At 41.2% G+C, this 19,672-nt stretch overlaps 1 non-coding gene across 1 annotated transcript; it reads right to left on the bottom strand.

Annotated features, from left to right (window-relative positions):
* Nucleotides 1–2,753: 2,753 nt before the first annotated feature.
* Nucleotides 2,754–2,867, bottom strand: LOC128411667 (U5 spliceosomal RNA). Its single transcript, XR_008329875.1, has one exon. It is a non-coding gene; the product is annotated as a U5 spliceosomal RNA (small nuclear RNA).
* Nucleotides 2,868–19,672: the final 16,805 nt, after the last annotated feature.

The following is a 19,672-nucleotide window of genomic DNA, read 5'->3' as shown; positions in this document are numbered from 1 at the left end:
GCTGCAATATTGGAAAACTTTTGTCACTATGTCACTTTCTGATAGTGAAATACAGATGAATAGTAAAGCAATGCCAATGCACACTCCTTTTGGCTCTATAAACACACCTAATCAATAATGGCTTTGTCCATAACCATATATTTGGAACACATAAACAATAACACACATAGATGTTGCCATGCCCCATGTGGCAGGAGGTGGCATAAGTTGAGGGCCATTAACATATTGAGTATGGGTAGACACCTTTTAAAAGTCAGGTGGATAAAGGCATATATCACCCAGCATGGGGTACTTTGACCTGAGCCATTTGAGGTGGCATAACCTCCCCTGGGTGTTGTTTGAGAGCTCATGAATTACTGAAATGCTATAGCAAAGATGGTAACAGGAACCTCACTTTTTAACAAAGCTTTATTATCACCAGTGTTGCATTAACTGGCTCACTATCGGGTAGCCCTACCCCATCTGAACCTTAGAATTTTAGGTCAGTCTGGAGTGGGACAGAGCCTCTCCTGACAGGAAATTGAATCCAATTCAGCCTTTCAGGAACTTCATCAGAGGGCAAAGCACAACATTCTCCTTCACCCCTAATAATTACAAAACTCTTCAGCATGAGCTGAAGTGTAAAGAAAATACACGATACCGGGGAAAAACAACTCACTGTGACCCATACATTTTTGATACTTGCTGCTTTCATTGAACAACCCCCGAGATGAATTTGGTGGTGTTTCCAGTTAAACGAATTCTCCTCAAACAGTGCCAGTTGCACAGACATCAGAAAAACTGAAGCAAATCAAGAAAGGGTGTATTGTTTGCTTTTTAAAAACAAAACAAAACTGTTGTTTATGTGCAGCAGTAGCCTTAAGAGGATTTAACACTGCAGTGGATCAGATTTCTCTAAACCTTCTCTCTCCTGATAAGAGCCGCCTCTGTGAGGTGACACACCAAACAGCATAAATTACCTTAAGCTGCAGATAAGCAAAAGGCCATTTGGGGGTTCTGAGTGCCATACAGGGAGATGCAAAGCAGCTAACAGTAGGAGAGTTGGCACTCATCTGGAACCTCCCAAGGATTAAATGTGAAAGCTCACATTTCCTTGCTGCTCTGAATCATGATTTCAGACAGTGACTAAGAACAACCCAGTGCCTTTGATAATGTGATGGGTTTTAATGGCAGTCCTTTTATCTGGGGGTCATAATTAAACATGTTTGATCAGGGCCTTAACAAGCACCTAACCAACATTTGTAGCCCCTTCTGGTAAATGAGCTATTGGTCACTGATTGTTAACAACATTGTTGTTGCTAGCGGTGATTAGTAATAATGAGGATACGAGTGTTACTTAAATACGTTTAGGGAAAGCCAAATTGGGAGGCAAACAACGTCAACACAGTAGATCTGAATAATTGGCAGGCAATTTAGGAAGGATGACATTCTGGCTTCAGGATGTTATGATATATAGAATAAAATGCCTTCACATGTGAGAGGAGCCATAGCTTAATAGTAGAATACAGTGGTAACTCAGGTTACAGACGCTTCAGGTTACAGACGCTTCAGGTTAGATTCCGCTAGCCCAGAAATAGTACCTCGGGTTAAGAACAGTTTCAGGTTAAGAATGGACCTCCGGAACAAAATAAGTTCTTAACCTGAGGTACCATTGTATATGTGCTAAAGGCAGATTTCAGTTTAAAGGACTCAACTCCCGTTTAGGCAGGCAGAAAAGAACATTGCATGGAAAACTGCTTCTGCTCTGTATAAACAGTATTGGCCTGGTGTTAAGAAAGTCATTAAAATAACCCAGATGGAGTCCAGAGAGAAAAGTCCTGGTAAGACTTCATGAGCAAACCAAACAAAAACATTGTATAATTTGAGGAGAAAGGAACCACTTTTTTGTTGTCTTTCTAACTTCAGGCTCGGGTTACAGACAGTTCAGGTTACAGACTCCGCTAACCCAGAAATAATACCTCGGGTTAAGAACTTTGCTTCAGGATGAGAACAGAAACTGTGCAGCAGCGGTGTGGCAGCAGCGGGAGGCCCCATTAGATAAATTGGTGTTTCAGGTTAAGAACAGTTTCAGGTTAAGAATGGACCTCCGGAACGAATTAAGTTCTTTACCCGAGGTACCACTGTACTCGTATATAGCAGGCAGACATTCAATCAAACACAGAGAGGAAAACTCCCTCCAAACTACACAGTTGATTACAGCATGCACTATCTCAGCAAGGATCCTGGTTGCTAAGATTCATCTCCACCCAACCCCACTCTTGGCTAGTTGACTTTCTTGGAATCCTGGAAGCCAAGACCCAAGTTCGGGGCAAGTAGTCTTTGGTGAGAGAACCCCAGCAGAGATTTATCATCACAAAACATGCAGCAAAGAAAAGTGTGGAACTGTAGGCTGTAAAACCTTTAGAATGTGCCCTTCTTGTGACTCCAAAATGTCCCCTTTTAAAAGTCCTTTCCAAAGTATCACAGTTCCTTAGCACAGAGACAGACTACACATTTGGTAAGTCATAAAATGGATTACTTACAAAACTCTTCAAAGGTCAGCTTCATGTGCATTTCCATACAGCAGTCAGAAAAGATGCACAGGTGTAAGAGTATCCAAACTATTGGTATCGAAAAATGCTGGTTTCATACTCCATTCTGCTCTGAAACAAAAGAGGCTAGTTAAGACCGTGTGCTGGAGCAACCAGCTCAGAGCTCCTTACATACTTAAGTCCACATGGAGAGTAAGCACAACAAAGGCTTGATTACCCATTTCCTCCCAAGGTGAGGGGAAGTGACATACACTTAGCCTGGCAGAACAGCTCACTCTCCATGGAAATCTATAGTAAAAGGAGAAAGATTTATATGATCTGAAGAGAAGCTATGGTTTTAACTTCTTCAGACATGAATTAGATCCAAGCATGCTGGTTACCCTACATACTTTAACACTAACAGAATTAACCTTTAAGTTCACTCTTTCCAGTTGCTAGATGGGTCTATTGTTTACAGAAATTAGTAGCCTTATCTTTGCTTTAACTTTAACTGTGGGTACAATCAGATGGTTTGCTCCCCCTGTCCTTTGTAAAGGCTGTTTATTATTAAAAATAAACACAGATAATAATGAGCACAAATATGCATCTTACACTAAAAATCCACAATACTAATACAATAGATTGATATAAAAATATTTAAAGGTAAAGGGATCCCTGACCATTAGGTCGAGTCGCGGACAACTCTGGGGTTGCGGCGCTCATCTTGCTTTATTGGCCGAGGGAGCTGGCGTACAGCTTCCAGGTCATGTGGCCAGCATGACTAAGCCACTTCTGGTGAACCATAGCAGCACACAGAAACACTGTTTATCTTCCTGCCAGAGCGGTACCTATTTATCTACGTGCTTTCGAAATGCTAGGTTGGCAGGAGCAGGGACCGAGCAATGGGAGCTCACTCCATCGCGGGGATTTGAACCACCAACCTTCTGATCGGCAAGCCCTAGGCTCTGTGGTTTAACCCACAGCACCACCCGCATCCCATAAAAATATTTAAATTATGTCTAAAACATCTTAAATTACTCTGACTTCAATCAAACATCAAAAAACTGCTGCGTTTTTGAAGCTGTCATATTTTTCTTCTGCTAATTAATAAAAATAGACCAATTTGTGATAAACTTGTCATTTTCTGTTCTCTCTTAATCTTGCGAACTGCATGTTTAACTATTAAGACCAACTCACACATTTTTTCCTAGCCACTCCCTTAGCAGTTTGTTGTCTTCATTTGTTTTCATATAAAATCCTTAAGGTAGCATCCATATAGCAAGCTATTTCTTTATGTTCTGTTTTTACCAAGCCATTAATGTAATTTAGTAGAGGCGGGGGAAATGGAGTCTCATGGGATCACATATCCTAATGTCTTTTCCATTTGATATTTAATTAAATCACAATACTTTCGTACCACTTTGCAACCTCACCACATACCATAATACCCCCCCCTTTGCTTTTTGCCATATCCAATACTTGTTTTCTCCTGTACAGCATTGCAAATATACAGATCTTACTGTCAGAAAGTTCTTCCTGATCTTCAGTCAGAATCTCCTTTCTCAAAACTTGAAACTCCCAAACAGAAGTTATTCCCACTGTGGCCAGTCTTTCAGTAAGCACACACCTTTTCCAGTTCTAAATCATTAACCTTTGAACAAGACACACAACAGGTGTTAACAATAACTGGGATGAGAGGATTGTTGCAAGGGAGAAGTTTAATGGGATGTGAGTAGGTGGGAGATGTGGGGAAAACATTTAGCTCAAGCAGTGCAGCTGCATCTGTGTGCTCTTTTAACAAAGATCTCTTGTTAGATGGGGAAACCACCTTTAAAGCTTGTAAGACTGTAAGCTTGTCTATTGGCAAGCAGATCTATTGAGGAAGGAGGTTTAGGTCTGTGAGGAATCTGCCAGTTTTGGGTTTCTCTGTTCCTCATTTTTCCCATATTAACTTCAGTTTATCACAGTTATGCATCAGTTTGGGAATTTCCTATTTTAAGTCCTCATGACAATTTGTCATCATTTAAGTAAAGATTTCTCCAAATAAACGTTATTTTGCAAAGCAGTTTCACTTAATGCAATGCATGTTTGTTCATTGTTCTCATCAATTGCTATGCATACACTTTCCTCTAATATGGACATTTTGGTAAACATTTTTATGGTTTGGAGAACTGCATTGTAGAATTCAGAGAAAGGTTAGCTGTGTTTCATTTATTTATCTCTTTCTAAGCTTTCTTACCCACTCCCTTCACAGCAAGGTCCCATAGCAGTTTACAACATAGAATATGCAATTGTAAAAACAGGTAAAGCTATTGTGATTCTAAAGCAAGTCAAACCATTCTAAATGGAACAGAACAGTATGAATTCAGCAAAAGAGGTGGGTCCCACAAAACAAAATACCTAACTGTGAAAGCCTAAAATGGTTCCTCTTCACCAAAGGCAAAAGCTGCATGATGAAGATACCAGACACACCTTTGGTGGTGGTGGGGAATCTGACTTCCATAGAGAAAGCCCTCTTCTGGGTGCCACTCCTTGCAATTTTGAAGATGGTGGAACTACCAAAAGAACCCCCTCTGCAGATCTTAACACTCAAGGAGGTCAGCAGGGATGAAGGTGGTATTTCAGATATTTGGAGCCTAAGTCTTTTTGGGCTTGAAATATAGATGTGAGCATCTTGAATTAGGCCCAGAAACCAACTGGCAACCAGTGCAGCTGTTTTAAGGGGCTACTGTAGGAGGCCTAAGCAGAACCCAAATTTGTAATCCAGCTGCTGTATTCTGGACTAGTGGAAGTTTCTGAATCTCCTCCGAGGGCAGCCCCACAGGAACGCATTGCAGTAGTCCAGTCAGATCACGTATTGTTCCACATGGTAGTTTTACTTTAAAATGCAAAAAAGAAAGAAATTTGTGCCTTATCTCTTCCAATGTGAGTGTTGTATGAATGGTCTAATTTTTAGTCATCTCTGGGCAGTGACACAACAAACTAGAATAAGCCAGGACACTGAATTAAGACATAATAAGAAACCACATTTAGCACAAGAAAATATTCTGAAACCTGATTTATTGGCCCCAAATAAACTGCAGTGTATGAGCCAGTTTCTGTTTAGATGTGCACCCAGCAAGCACGAGTTAAGGTAAACCAGCTGTATTCCTGTTCCTGCTAGGTGTGCACGAGACAAATGTGTGACAATTGATCCCCCCCTCCATCACTGGAACAAATTGGGGAGGACTGATAAAACATGAATCCCTGCCCAGAGAGAACAAAGGCAGTGTCATGTAGTCAGCACCGTGCTGTGTTGTCAGCTGCATTCTGACTGTTGCCAAATGTAATAGAGCCATATGAATCCGAAAGAATGAAAAACACCATCAAACTCTTAATATTTTACCCTGCTTTTGTTGTTGACATGCACCCCAGCCTCAGCCTCAGCCTGAGCATTGTTTTCCAAAGGTCAGAGCCATTTGGGTACGGCATGCATATAATGTACTCAGGGGGTAAGAGACACACACCCTTTCCAGAAAGCAATAATTGGATGGATGAAATAAAACCTATGACAGTTATAAGCAGCAGGCCTTGGAAAACAACCTAATGAACACAAGGGTGCCGTAGCAGCATATGAACAAATGGAACCGTTAACAGGCAGATACATGAAAGGGGTTATGGCTCTATCACACGCAGTAGGATAGGCCATAGCTCAGGAGTAAAGCAATGATTTGAAAGCAAAAGGCTGCCAGTTCAGTCCTTCGCATGTCCATCCACAATGTATTGGGTGCTATAACTGGGAAAACGCTCTGCCTGGAACTGGAGAACCATTCCGCATCATATTGCAATGGAGAGACCAACTGCCTGGCATGGCATGAAGCAAGTTTGTCTGTTCACTTGGCTGAGCATGCCTTCTGCTGTAATATGGGCCATAGCTCAGAGGTGCAGCATATGCCACATAAGCAGAAGGTTCCAGTTGCAGTCCCTCGCTGTTAAGCATCTGAAGATAAGGCTCTTGCGTAGCAATACTCTGACAGAGTCTTCTGATTGCTTGAGAACTTGGCGACCAGCAGACAATTGTAACAGACAATAGCAGGCTAGATGGACCAATGGCCTGGTTCAGTATGAAGCAGTTTCAGGTGATCTTATCTGTTGACCATTCTCCCCGATTGGCTGTGGCATGGAACTGCCCTGTGGCTGTTGCTTCCCCCAGCTATTTCTACTGAGAAACTACATCCTGGCAATGGAGGCTGGTCCACTAGGGTTACTGAGGCATAGCACTCCCAAGGAGAATGTGGAGCAATAGATGAATTAATACTGCAAAATCTCACACTCTTCCCTGTCCCACACACTTTTTATCCTTCTATTGAAACTCAGAGAAGCCTTGCAAGCAATTCTGCCAATCTCATGTTATCAGGTCAATCAGATCCCTGCAAGACTCAGCCAATCCTCATCCAAAGTATAGCCATATGATTAAACAATGTGCTATGTATACAAAGGATGCCTATTGTGGTATCACCTTATTATTTGTGATGCAGGTGCACTCTGTGCATGCTGACACCATTTATTCCTGTAGCTTATAGTTTAGGGTTGCCATATATCAAAATTTGAAAATCCGGAGCTTTTCCTGTTCCTGCTAGCATGACTTGCTTCCTGATTTCTGCTGAGAATGCATAAGAACTCAGTTCTGGAACATAATGCTATCAGAGTGGCCCTATGGCTTTGAGCTGTCCAATGCTTAAAGATACTTTGTCCATAAAACACTTTCCTTCTGTTTCCTGTAGGCACCTCAGTGACTATTTGATTAAATTAAATGCACACACAAATATCTTCAACACAATGTGCTGCATATCCCACATACTAGGACTGTCATGAACTGCAACTGGGTGTTCCAAACACTCCTTAATATCTTGAACTGTATGACAATAACTATGCTTACCATTTGGACTAAACATCAGGCTAATTTATCACATCCAAAAACATCTGTCCCAGAAAAATCCTGTCGCAATCTCCTCCTCTTTTGTGCATTTTTCAGCTGTGGTCACAAATCGGAGCACTCTTCTGGCTTGATGCCAAGCTGTAACTGCTGACCTGTGAAATTGCAGATAGGATCCTGGTGACACAAGTGTCCTCCTATGAGTGAACTTAGTGATTTGGGTTTCTTAATTTTATTTTCAGGGCAGGCCTTCAATAAATGAACACAATTAGTCAACCCATTGCAATGTTACCGTCATGTTTAATGGCTAGCCACAGACAACAGATTAAGTCCTGGGCTTTATTATTCCTTTAATAATAATAATAATAATAATAATGTATTTCATAAGAATTTCAGCTTCTTGGGGAAACCACCCACTTTTATGGGTGCAGAGCAAATTTTGCCCTCACTGCAGGGACATTTTAAGGGCAGTGCTGATTTCCTGAGTCCTGCTGGATGCCATTGTTTCCAGGACCTGCTGCTGATAGGCATCACTTTTCCTTTTCTGGCCAGAGCATTTTTCTCTTTCCTGAATCACTCCCATGGGTAATCACAGCTAATCATTAGCATGTTGATATCATGACACAGCACAGTCAATCAAACCTGCCTACGTGCTGAAAGCAAACGAAGCCAATGCAGAGTGAAGGCAAATGTTTCCTGAATGAGTCACAAGACTTATACTAGCCAATGTGACGATATAAGAGTGCTATGTAAGTGCTGATGCCACTAAGGGCAAATGAAGCTGTTTTGAGGGAGGGTTTTCTGCATATGCAAACACTTCCCAAGCAATTGCTTAAAAATTGTTTAAAAGTGGCAGGTAGGGGGATCTTTTTGATGCTGCTGAAAATGTTCTCATAAAACAGTGACTATTTTTGGCTCAGCTCTAGGACTAAATAATTCAGAATACTTTCGGCTCCACACTCTCAGATATCATGTAAATGACTGTTTTGACAAACTGGTATATTGGACAGAATAAGTAATGTTATCTGACACCATGTAAGTGGGAAGGCTTTTCCTTTTTGGGGTATTGTGTGCTAGATAGGCTTAAGCTGTGTATGAAGGCATCTCTTTTAAGTTGCCTGGAGGTGCAGGGGGAGCAGGGGAGGAAAAGCAAATCTTGGCAGGTTCTCTACTAACTGATCCAGCAAAGCACTTAATGTGAAATCCAGACCCTACTGAACTCAAGAAGAATGTAGTAGGGCTTTGCCCTAGGCAATAACAGAAGAAGGTCCCTCTTGGAAAAGGCTGTCCACATACACAGTGATTTGGCACAGCTAGAAGCTCTAAATCAGCTGCAAGAGCAATCTGAAAACCCGGTATAATGTCTCATTGGGGAGGCCACCAGAAAGCAGAACTTGTAGCAATGAAGCTGATCTGCAGAAGGGGGAGAAGAAGCATCCTAGGTATGAAGGAACTAAGCAGAAGGATTAAGGCTTAGTGGTGGGATATGAACTGTTGCAAAAGCAGTAAGATAACTTGAGAGCATTCTCTACTTCAGTGCATTACAAGGGCAGAGTACAAATCTCCAGTTCTGTTTTTTTTAATCTGTGGTGACAGGTGGCATGGCTTTTTCTGGATCTAAAACAAGCACGAACCATTGGTAGGCTGAAGTCCTGGGAATGGCTAGATTGCAAGAAGCACAGCCCTCCTGTTGAAAGTAAATGCTGGGGCATCTAATTGGGAATGGGGGGGTGAAATAGGGGGACAATGTGCCCCTTAACCATCTTCTTCTATGTACCTGTGGGCGATGAGTTGCACAGTTGTTCTACTGGACACACACATTTTATTATTATCGTTATTACTTCGATTGAGAAGGCATAACTATTTCTGACTAGAAGTAACCTTGTCAACAAAGTACATAGGTTTGCAGTGCCACAGCTTTCCCATCTCTGCCCTAGGGAGGAAAGCTAACCCCACTGTAAAGCTGGTTGTGGGGTGTTAGGAAGAAGTTCAAGTGAGATAGATGGAGGATGACTGATTGGATAACCTGTAAGCTGCTGGAGGTCTTCTAGTAAGCCAACAGAAAGTTCACTGACATAGATATTTTGGTGGTGCTGTGGTGAAACGTGGGGGGTGTTATGGCAGGCATGGGCCCATCAGCTCCAAATTCCACTAGTCCCTATGAAATGCCAAAGAAACAGCTCAATGCCATGTTAGCTCTCATACTGGCCTAGTTGTTTTCACCCAGTTGCAGTGAATGGGAGGGAATAATAATAATGATAATAATGATAATAATAATAATAATAATAATAATAATAATAATAATAATAATTTATTTATACCCCGCCCATCTGGCTGGGTTTCCCCAGGAACTCCGTGTGGCTCCCAATTGAATATTAAAACCACAATACAGCATTAAACATTAAAAACTTCCATAAACACGGCTGCCTTCAGATGTCTTTTAAAATTAGGACAGTTGCTTATTTCCTTGACATCTGATGGGAGGGTGTTCCACAGGACAGGTGCCACAGAAGGCCCTCTGCCTGGTTCCCTGTGACCTCACTTTTCGCAGTGAGGGAACTGCCAGAAGGCCCTTGGCGCTGGACCTCAGTGTCCGGGCAGAACAATGGGGGTGGAGACGTTCCTTCAGGTATACATCCTAGCTCTCACTCTAGTGGCTGTAAATAGCAAAGCACAGGATGCAGTGGTGGCTGGTGAGACTGGAGGGTCGGAAGGCAGGGAAACCAACAGTGGGTGTAGCCAAAGCCAATGACATTCAGAATCAACAAATTCTAGTTTTGTTCCCATCCTCCTCCATGCTAGGATAACACTGAGACTAAGGAGGTTGTAAGAAAGCAGATGGAAAGTTGAGGGTTACATGAAAGTAGAGTGTAGTTTGCAGGACAGGGCCCCATTTGCTCTCATGGACTGGCAAGATGTGGTAATCTGTTATCCCAATAGATCTCACCACCTTAATTGCGAGGTAGGCTTGTTCTGCTTGTCAGCTGATTTCCATGGGCTTTAATACACGTAACTCTGTATTGATTTATAGCCATTGTGTATTAATAAACCCACTTAGATTCAGGTAACACAGACTCCTAAAATGTGCTCTACTGCTAATAGAATATATTTGACAAGAGGAATAATTTGGAAGCTCATTACATAATACTGATGACATTGTTGATAATGAGGATAACAGTAGGAGGGCTTTTCCTATTGCAAATCATGACATTTTTCTGGGGAAATGTCAGTTCTTCACCTTTTAGGGCCAATGTGGAAAGCATCGTAAATTGGCAGTAAAATTAAAGTTGGTTCCTATTCTGAAAAGCTGTGTGGAATTGAGGAAGCTTTCCTCTCATCCAGGAGGTCTGTGAAACATGAAAATTGATACACAGCTCTGGCTATTATAAATGAAAATAAAATGCCAGTGCCAGGCAGAAAGACTGATGTTCAGAGGCCAGAATGTTGCCTTTTAAAAAAGAAAGTGACTAAAAGATATTAATAGAGCCCATATAAAAACAAAAGATTCCTCAGTACTGTGATAAGAGATGACAGAGATGAGCCCTCACAGCAAGATCTTTGTATTATTCAAACACTCGTTTATAAAAGCCAGCCCTACTATCCATCTTTTTTTCTCTTATTTCCAACAGAGTTGGAGCAAAGGCTCAGCATCCTCGCCAAATTGCAACTTGGCAATTATATTGAGCTTAATGCTCAATAAATGCATGATCATTCACTTTGGTTCATGGCAGCTGCCATTTGAAGAGCTGTGCCAAGAGCTCAACTACATACTTTCTTTTAGTATGAGAAGTATCTCCACAACAGCGATGATGACTCCTGGGAATGGGAGCCATTTTTGCCTCCCCTTGCTCATTAGTACTTTTTATGGATGCGCTACCTCACTGCTTTCTCGCATGCATCCCAGTTTCAATCCCTGTTTTATTTCAGTCACTGCTGAGTGCTGAGAGTCTCCCCATCTTCACGGTCAGTGTGGAAGGTGTGAAACAACCTTCTCTTTACTTGTGAGCCACCAAACCAAACACAGCCCACTAGCCATGTATGGTGATCCAGCAGGGGCTCAATAAAACTTCCATCTTTTCTGAATGTCTCCACCTACTGAAACACGGTGTATTGGCAAGCACCTGCCAGGCCACAACACACAGTTTAGTATCTTATATCAGGTCTGTGGGGAACGCATGTTGTGTAGGTATGGAGCAGAAACTGCCTTTTAAGATGCAAAACTTCCATTTGCAAAAAGAACCATCTGGAATATACTGTGACATATCATGTGGAGTGATATTCTCTCAGATGCACCTGCAAAGATAGATATTGGCTCTCCTCATTGAGTAACCATGCAGCGCCAGTGCCAGACCCCAGGGATCATAAGAAAGGAATAAAGACTCTGACACGTTATGGAATTAAAATTAGGCCACAACTTTATTAAACTTTCAAATGTAGGAAGACCTTGGCAAATTCAGCATACATTATAAAATGGCGGCCTCACACTTCAGTGAAGGACCTGTTTAAAAAGACAAGTCTTCAGTAGGCGCTTAAATGAAAGGAGGGCACTTTCTAAACCCTCTCTTCCTTCAGTTATTTAGGAGTTTCTATTGGGCATGGTGCTGCCTGCTGCCTTGTTTTGCAGCTGAATAAATGGTTAAGGAGAAGGCTGTCCAAAGAAAAATTAGGCTGCTGTAATGTGTACTTTGGAACACTCAGAGTATAGCAGCAGAATCAAACATCATAGAAGCACAGAGACACAGATGACTTGTAAAAAGGCCCATTTTCTGTAATTACATGGTTAGATTCATTCAGTGCCACCGATCACTTCAGATACATGTGCCGGTCTATTGATCACAAATCCGCTTCTCCCTTAAACTAACAGATGTACAGTTATTAATCTTGGAAGGGTTCCATATCCATTTTTGTTGTTGTTGTTGTTGAAAGATCAGAAAAGCCCATTATAGGATGATATGGCATCCAGCATGCAGGAATTTCTTCTGCACTCCCGCACTAGACAGATTCAAACAATGCCAAAAAGAGGGGAAATGATGTGTTCTGTCTCCAGGATTTCTCTTCAGTGTTTCTCTCTTCCATTTTAAAACAATAGTGTTCTTCAGTGTTTAAGCATTTACACATCTGTGTACTTTTTAGAAATGGGTAAATGCACCACACCTGTTTTTTCAGTTGCCTCTTCCAACTTTCCTCAGCCAGGCCCTTATCTCTCCTAAGAGTTTCAATGAAATTTGATGCTATACATTAATACCAAAATGAGCAAGTATGTCAAGCAAAAAAATAAATATTAAAAAATAGGGGAGGTGGAAGAAGAAGAAAAAGGCAGGATATTAAGCAATGCCCTGGGCCATTAGGAGGGAGGGCATCTAATAAATAATGAAGGGAATAAATGGAAGACATTTTCCAAAGAACATTATATTTAAATCATTAGGGCAGGAGGAGAAATTAATACAGATAGCATGGAAAGATGCTAGAATTACTAACAGAACTATGATGATGTGCAAGGAAATCAAATCTGCCCCTACTCCAAAGATACAACAAAATGCTAAATAGTATAATTGTACCATAAAGCACTGGATTAATTGGATGGCTGCCTAATATCTCACAGATGTTTATCACACATTGAAGACAGTTGGAACAACCAGCAATGGGGCCCATGGGCCAAATGTAGCCCACTGAAGCTTTCACCAGCTTGCACAGCAAAGTGTACTTACTTTCCCTCTTAGTTTCCATGTTGCCTGCTACAGGATGAGCAGGCGAGAAGAAGCGAAATAACTGAAATCAACAGGAGAAGACATCTAGGTCCTGCAGGTCTAGGAACAGCTTCTTCAAGCACTAACAGAACTGTGATCTGTTATGATTCAAGGCATCTGCAGGGACACTATAAATCCTTCTTCTTATGAATCATCTCAAACAATGTTGCATTGCAATGGTCTATACCATGTTGTATTGTAATGGTCAATACAGTGGTACCTCGGGTTACAAAAACCTTGGGTTATAAACACTTCGGGTTACAGACTCCGCTAACCCAGAAGTAGTACCTCAGGTTAAGAAATTTACCTCAAGATGAGAACAGAAATCATGCGACGGCAGCGGGAGGCCCCTTTAGCTAAAGTAGTACCTCAGGTTAAGAACAGTTTCAGGTTAAGAACAGACCTCCGGAACGAATTAAGTTCATAACCAGAGGTACCACTGTACTATGTGCCCAAGCCGGGGGAGGAGATGGGGGACGTGATGTGACATTCTTTCCAGTCATATCATATCATTTTCATATCATTATTGTGATGCATCATATTTTGGTGCTAGGAGCTGAGGCTGAGTATTATTTTCGATTTAAATGGTAATTTATACTGTACTTGCCCAGTTTCACCACCTGAGGCAAAATGGAAATGTGCTGTTGCCTGCACCCCCATGCAGTGCCCTTCCACTACATACTGGAATGTCCCTATCGGTGAGAGGAGGAGTTTTCCACAAGCCCTTGACACTCATGTTCTCTGCCCCATGGACCTGTATCTTGAAAGTATAAGTGCTTTGACTTGTTTCAAAGGAAGATTTGGCTGGCTTAACATTGGTTTCACATTCAGTCTGCCATAATATATAAAATTTCTAGCATTTTAAACCAATGTAAAGACACAATTTATCTGTGCAAAAGCACCTGTGGCTGTTCTTTCTCTGCAAAGCGGAACACTCCTCAATGTCACCTGGTGAAATGCTCTTCAGCTCGAAATCACCTTTTGACACTGAAGTCATTATTGACTTCCCTTTGATGTTTTCAATTAATTTGCGGCAGTATTTGTCTGACGATATTGGTACTCCACAGTTCTGGATGAAGGGGTGAGGAGAATTACTTAAAGCAAAACAATTTGCTCTTTCTTTATTCCACATGTTGAGGTGGGGGTGGAGAGGGTCTCAGGAGTCAAGAGAGGCTGTGTAGCATCTTAATAATGGGAGGGTAAACAGAAGGTGGCAAAGACATGCCTGTAACCAAATGCAAGAATGACTAATAACAAGGAGATGCTGTCTAATCTAGGTGCCAGATTCTTGAAATGCTGAGTCTGGCAACTTCTGTGAAGGAAGCCTCTAGCAATAGGATCATCATGAAAAAATGTGCCCTTTTGTTTGAGATACAGCTTGGCAATTGTCTTGAGGGCAGCACAATGAACTAAAACAGGCAGACTCATTACAGTTATATGTACATCGCTCAAAACAAAAGATCACATATTGTTAGGAGAGTTTTATTGTGTTGTGTCACACAAAGAGATTACCATTTTGATTGGCATTTGTACAGCTTGATTGTTTGTTTCATGGACTTTGATGGCTATGGGAATTTGTAGGCCACACATTTCATGCCTCTAAGGCCATTTCAACCTATTGGATGCAGCTTGCCAGGAAGGTTTTTCAAAAAGAACTTCAAAAATCCCAAACATTTCCAAAAAACCCCCATAAAAAACCTTGTCCCCCAAATGAGGACAGAGGGATTAAGCAGCGTATGCATAATAACGTCAACATCACCCTTCAAAGGGCATCAATGGTGATCCTTGTTCCCTGCAGCTTTAACAATTTACAAACTGGTGGTTAGAAAGAGATACCAATTTACACTCCTGGAATGAAACACCACCATGACAAACATTTTAGTAAGAACAATTTTTAATAATTTAAGTCCTCTATTGGAAGAGGAAAGTAAAAGAGAAAATTGCATGTAGCCAATTAAGAATTTATGAACAGCTGAATACACACAGTTTATTTATTTACTAGAAATTGGAGTGGGATATTTTGCTGCCTCTGTCACTAAATTAATCACTTTCTGTCTCACCTACAATCAATCTTGATAATTATAGTTCAAGGTAATGATGCAAGGCAAGTTAGAAACAGAATTACCATCACAAGGGTGTGTGTGCTCCTCAGATCCCAAATGTTTCGATTTAATTGCGTTGGGTTTTATTTCCATTTTTGGGGTACGCGTAAATTGCTTCTTCCTCAGAACAATGAGGTGATGTGGAAAATATATAAAGACATGAGTAAATGCAGCAAAACATCTCCATTAACAACTCCAGTCAAATAGAAATGATAAAAGAAGAGCTAAAAGAAACATTAAGTGATAATATGGCTAGTTATTTCCAAAAGAATAGGTATGTTTTAAGACTCCTGGTGCATGATATGTCCAGTGATAGACAGCCATTGATAAGAAGAAGAGAAGAAGAGTTTGGATTTGATATCCCCCTTTATCACTACCCGAAGGAGTCTCAAAGCGGCTAACATTCTCCTTTCCCTTCCTCCCCCACAACAAACACTCTGTGAGGTGAGTGGGGCTGAGAGACTTCAAAGAAGTGTGACTAGCCCAAGGTCACCCAGCAGCTGCATGTGGAGGAGCGGGGAATCAAACCCGGTTCCCCAGATTACAAGTCCACCACTCTTAACCACTACACCACACTAATCTTTCATTAGTGGTCTATTTATTTTCTTTCTTATAAATGATTGTTAATAATGATCATAAGACTCCATTGCGACCAATTCACTATTTTACCTGGAAGCCGCAAGGAAAAGAAATTCTGCTTCAGCCACCTTTGAGGACAGCATAGACTTCACAGGTGAAGACAGAAGGTCTATTATTCTTTTATTTTATTTTGTTTCAAACTATTGGAGTGGGGAAGCAAAACAGAGAATTAACTGTACAACAGAGAGATGATTTGTGATAGATGCACATCACCAAAAATGTTGACATTCCATCAGGGAAAAAGGCCATTGTGATTGTGAAGGAATATCTGAGCCAAAGGTGGATTTCAGTTGTGAGAAATCATCTCTCTCAGGGCAGATAACTGGCCTTGCAAGCTCATTTCCTAACTGCTTACTTGAAGAAAAGAAAAGTAGGTAAGCTGTTTTAAGACCAACTGTCTAAGCAAGTTCATTCTTCCTGCGTACCATTTGATCACCCATGACTTTGCATGTCTAGAGTTTAGAGCAGTTTTCAGCCCACTGTCCACTTAGTTCTGTAAATTCATCCCTAGTGCCCATTATCCTAGCCTAGCGGTTTGCACAACCCATTGAGGAAGTTAACACACACAAAATGCAGAGCAGTAACAATTAATTGCACATTTATTAAAAATCCAGTTAAAACAATTTAGTGTAATTAATTCAACAAAACTGATAAACTTGATCCATTGATACCAGTTTGTCAAAGTCTGGTAGTCATTTACACTTCCAGTGTCTCTAGCTCTCCTCTTGCCTTTTCTCCTACTGCCCCCACTTTGGGAACCACTGGTTTAAAGTATGAAGATGACACAGATTAAATCCTGAGGGTTTTTAAATGTAATTTCTTCACCTCAACTCCCTCGTAGTTACTATAGATTTACTTGAGGTGCTCAGATGACTAGCTGAAATAGCCTTGTCTACTATCACTTGATTTCTGATTACCTCTCAGCCTTGTGGCCTCAGTGAGTGAACTAGATGGCCTCAGATTCTTTTCCTACTTTCCTGCATTCCAGGTCCTGTCCTCAGCAACAGAGGCAGCCACTTGTACAAATGCACAACATAATCCCACACCCAAGAACCTTCCTATCTTTGCTTATGTTCAGCAAGACCAAGACACTTAGGCATTACCCACTAAGTTCTGTTGATAACTAAACTTTTAATGCAAGAATTTGGATCTATAAATGCAAATTCATTCACATGCCAGTTCATCCCAGATTGCAACCAAAGTGGCATATTGGCAGAAATCTGCTTGTGCAAAAGACCTTTTGAATCCAAGCTAATCATTTTTCATTTATGCACTTCCTAAAATATACTGAAGGCTTTGCAAAAGAATGAAATAAACATGCTGCTGTCTGCAGTCAGTTACAATCTAAACATGAAATAGGCCAAAGGCAAGAGGAATAGGGAAAGTCAGGCAAATATGGAATGAGGATATTCAGAAATGTTACGTTTCAAGCTTTAGATTTTTGAGAAACTTGCACTGTGAAATCAACCATGCATCGCAGATCAAATTATGGAACAGTGTATCGTTGTGTAGTGTAGGTTAGCGAGACAATGTTTAGAACTGTTTTCTGGTGGCATCTTATGCCTTGATGATCTTTCCTACATTGCCAGAACATCCCCTCAGGCTTATTGGTGATCTAGTGAAGAAAAGGGTATGCATTTCCACCTTTGGTGGAAAAGTCGACACCTTCTGGAGTCAAATTTTTGGGGAAATCAATCGGATCACTCAGAGGCATACCTAGGCTCCCTTGCGCCCTTGGCAAGCAGCTGTAGCAGTGCCTCTGAGAGCATGAGGCCAGAAACTCAAAAGGTTTGCTTTTTGTCACCTTTCACTGCCTCCCCTCCTAGCCACTCCAAGCCAAAGTGGAGAGATGCTATTTTCACGCATCCCTGGCTCTGTGCCATTGGCGGGGGCCAAACTGGTCAAGAACTGTTAATATGAAAAGAAAGAAAGATGTTACTTGACTAAGTAAATTTTATGAGAAATTGCTTTTGGAAAACTGTTACGATGATATACATTGAAACTCAGCCAGAGGGATTTGAGGAAGTCACTTAATAATGTTAACAAAAGTGGAATTATTACAGTTAGGATTTATGTTTGTCTGATTGTTTATAAATTTGGAAAATCAATTGAAAAAATTGAAAAAAAAACCACCACAAACTGGTCAAGCACTAGGTACACACCCCTGGGAGACAGACTAAAGAGTTGGAGTTGACAGAATATGTAAACACAAGAAGTTAGCTTTCTTCTGATGGTTGCAAGGCTGGTCATTACATGGCTTTGGAAGTATCTAGAGAGAGCTGCAACAGAGGTTTGCTATGAGAAATTATGGTTCATGGCTATGCTGGAAAAGATTACTCAAATTTGTCTTCATAGGGAGACAAACAAAAAGGACACATTCTGTACATTTTGGTTTGATTTATTAAATATATATATGAGGGGCTAAATGCCCCCAGCACTCCATCAATATATGCACACCTGTGAAATCCCCAAAATGTTAGTATGGTATTTTTGGAATTACATGCTGAATCACTCTGATCCTTGCAGGGGAATATGATGACAAAGACTAGAATATGCTATTGTGAATGCTGATCTTTTAATTTTTATTTGCTGTAATCTTATTTTGTATACTCTTTAGAGGAAAACCTATATAAGAATTACTTTTTTAAAAGGTTTTTTTAAAAACAACAGCAACAAACATTTCATTGATTCCTTTTTTGCCTTTATCTCAAGAAAGGCCTTTGATGCAAATATTTGGTGGCTTGGGATTTCTGAAGTAGGACTTCAGATGACTGAAGTGGAGAAACAAAGGGTGCTTGCCAGACTAGCTAAGCTTCCCTGGCAGCACCTGCATCTGAGAAGTATCTGGGATGCTTGGATGTGCTTCCGAATAATCTTTCCAGATAGAACCACCTTCTGATCACATGCGAGAGAGGGGAAGCATCTGTAAAGTGATACCAGCTGGCAAACAAAGTGAATGGGTTACATGCTGGGCATGATCATGCCTGTTGCCTGTCTTTTTTTCTTTGACCTTATCAAGTTCTTGACGGCTTGTGTGGGCAGCAAATCTCAAACTCCAGATTAAACTGAAATGCGGTGGTTCGTAAGTCAACAGAAGACTTTATCTCAAAACATGAATCCAACATTCAAGTACAGGATATGAAATTTAACAGCAGGGAGCTGGATTAAGGCCAACTGCTATGTACAGTGTTAAAAAAAAGCATATCCCCATCTACAGACATCAGGCAGCTTTTCTTCTTCTCATGCCAACTGCGCCAGAGGACTTGAAGTTTTATGTGGCAGGAACGTTCTGATTATTTGGGGGCAGACAATGGCTCGGCTTAGGCTGAATATAATAAGGGAGTAGGACTGCATTTCTATGCAGGTTTACCTGGGAATATGTTTCTTTTAACTCAGTGGAGTTTACTTCTGAGTAGACTGTCTCTCTCTCATCCACACATCCACATAGAAGTGTGTCTCTCTGTGTGTGTCTGAGCTATGATAGGATGGCTCCGTGAAAGTTTTATTTTAAAGGTTCAATGCTTGTATCCAATGCTGTGTGCCTGGAGTTCATGCAATGGGGTTTCAACTTCCAACCCTCCAATCCTATCCCCATGCACCCACAAAATCTCCACTACAGGGGTCCTCCAGAGCAGATTTTTAAAGTGTGCATGGGAGGGTGGCTGCAGGCGAGAGGAAGGAAGAGTTCTGCTGCACCCATGGACATGCCTTTTTACCTTTGCCTTTGACACTAGAGAGGTATATTTTTAGGCTTCACTC

This window comes from Podarcis raffonei, chromosome 3, assembly GCF_027172205.1.
Source record: "Podarcis raffonei isolate rPodRaf1 chromosome 3, rPodRaf1.pri, whole genome shotgun sequence".
Lineage (NCBI taxonomy): Eukaryota > Metazoa > Chordata > Lepidosauria > Squamata > Lacertidae > Podarcis > Podarcis raffonei.
Note: the sequence above shows the minus strand (reverse complement) of the source record. Positions and strands in the feature narration are given on the sequence as shown.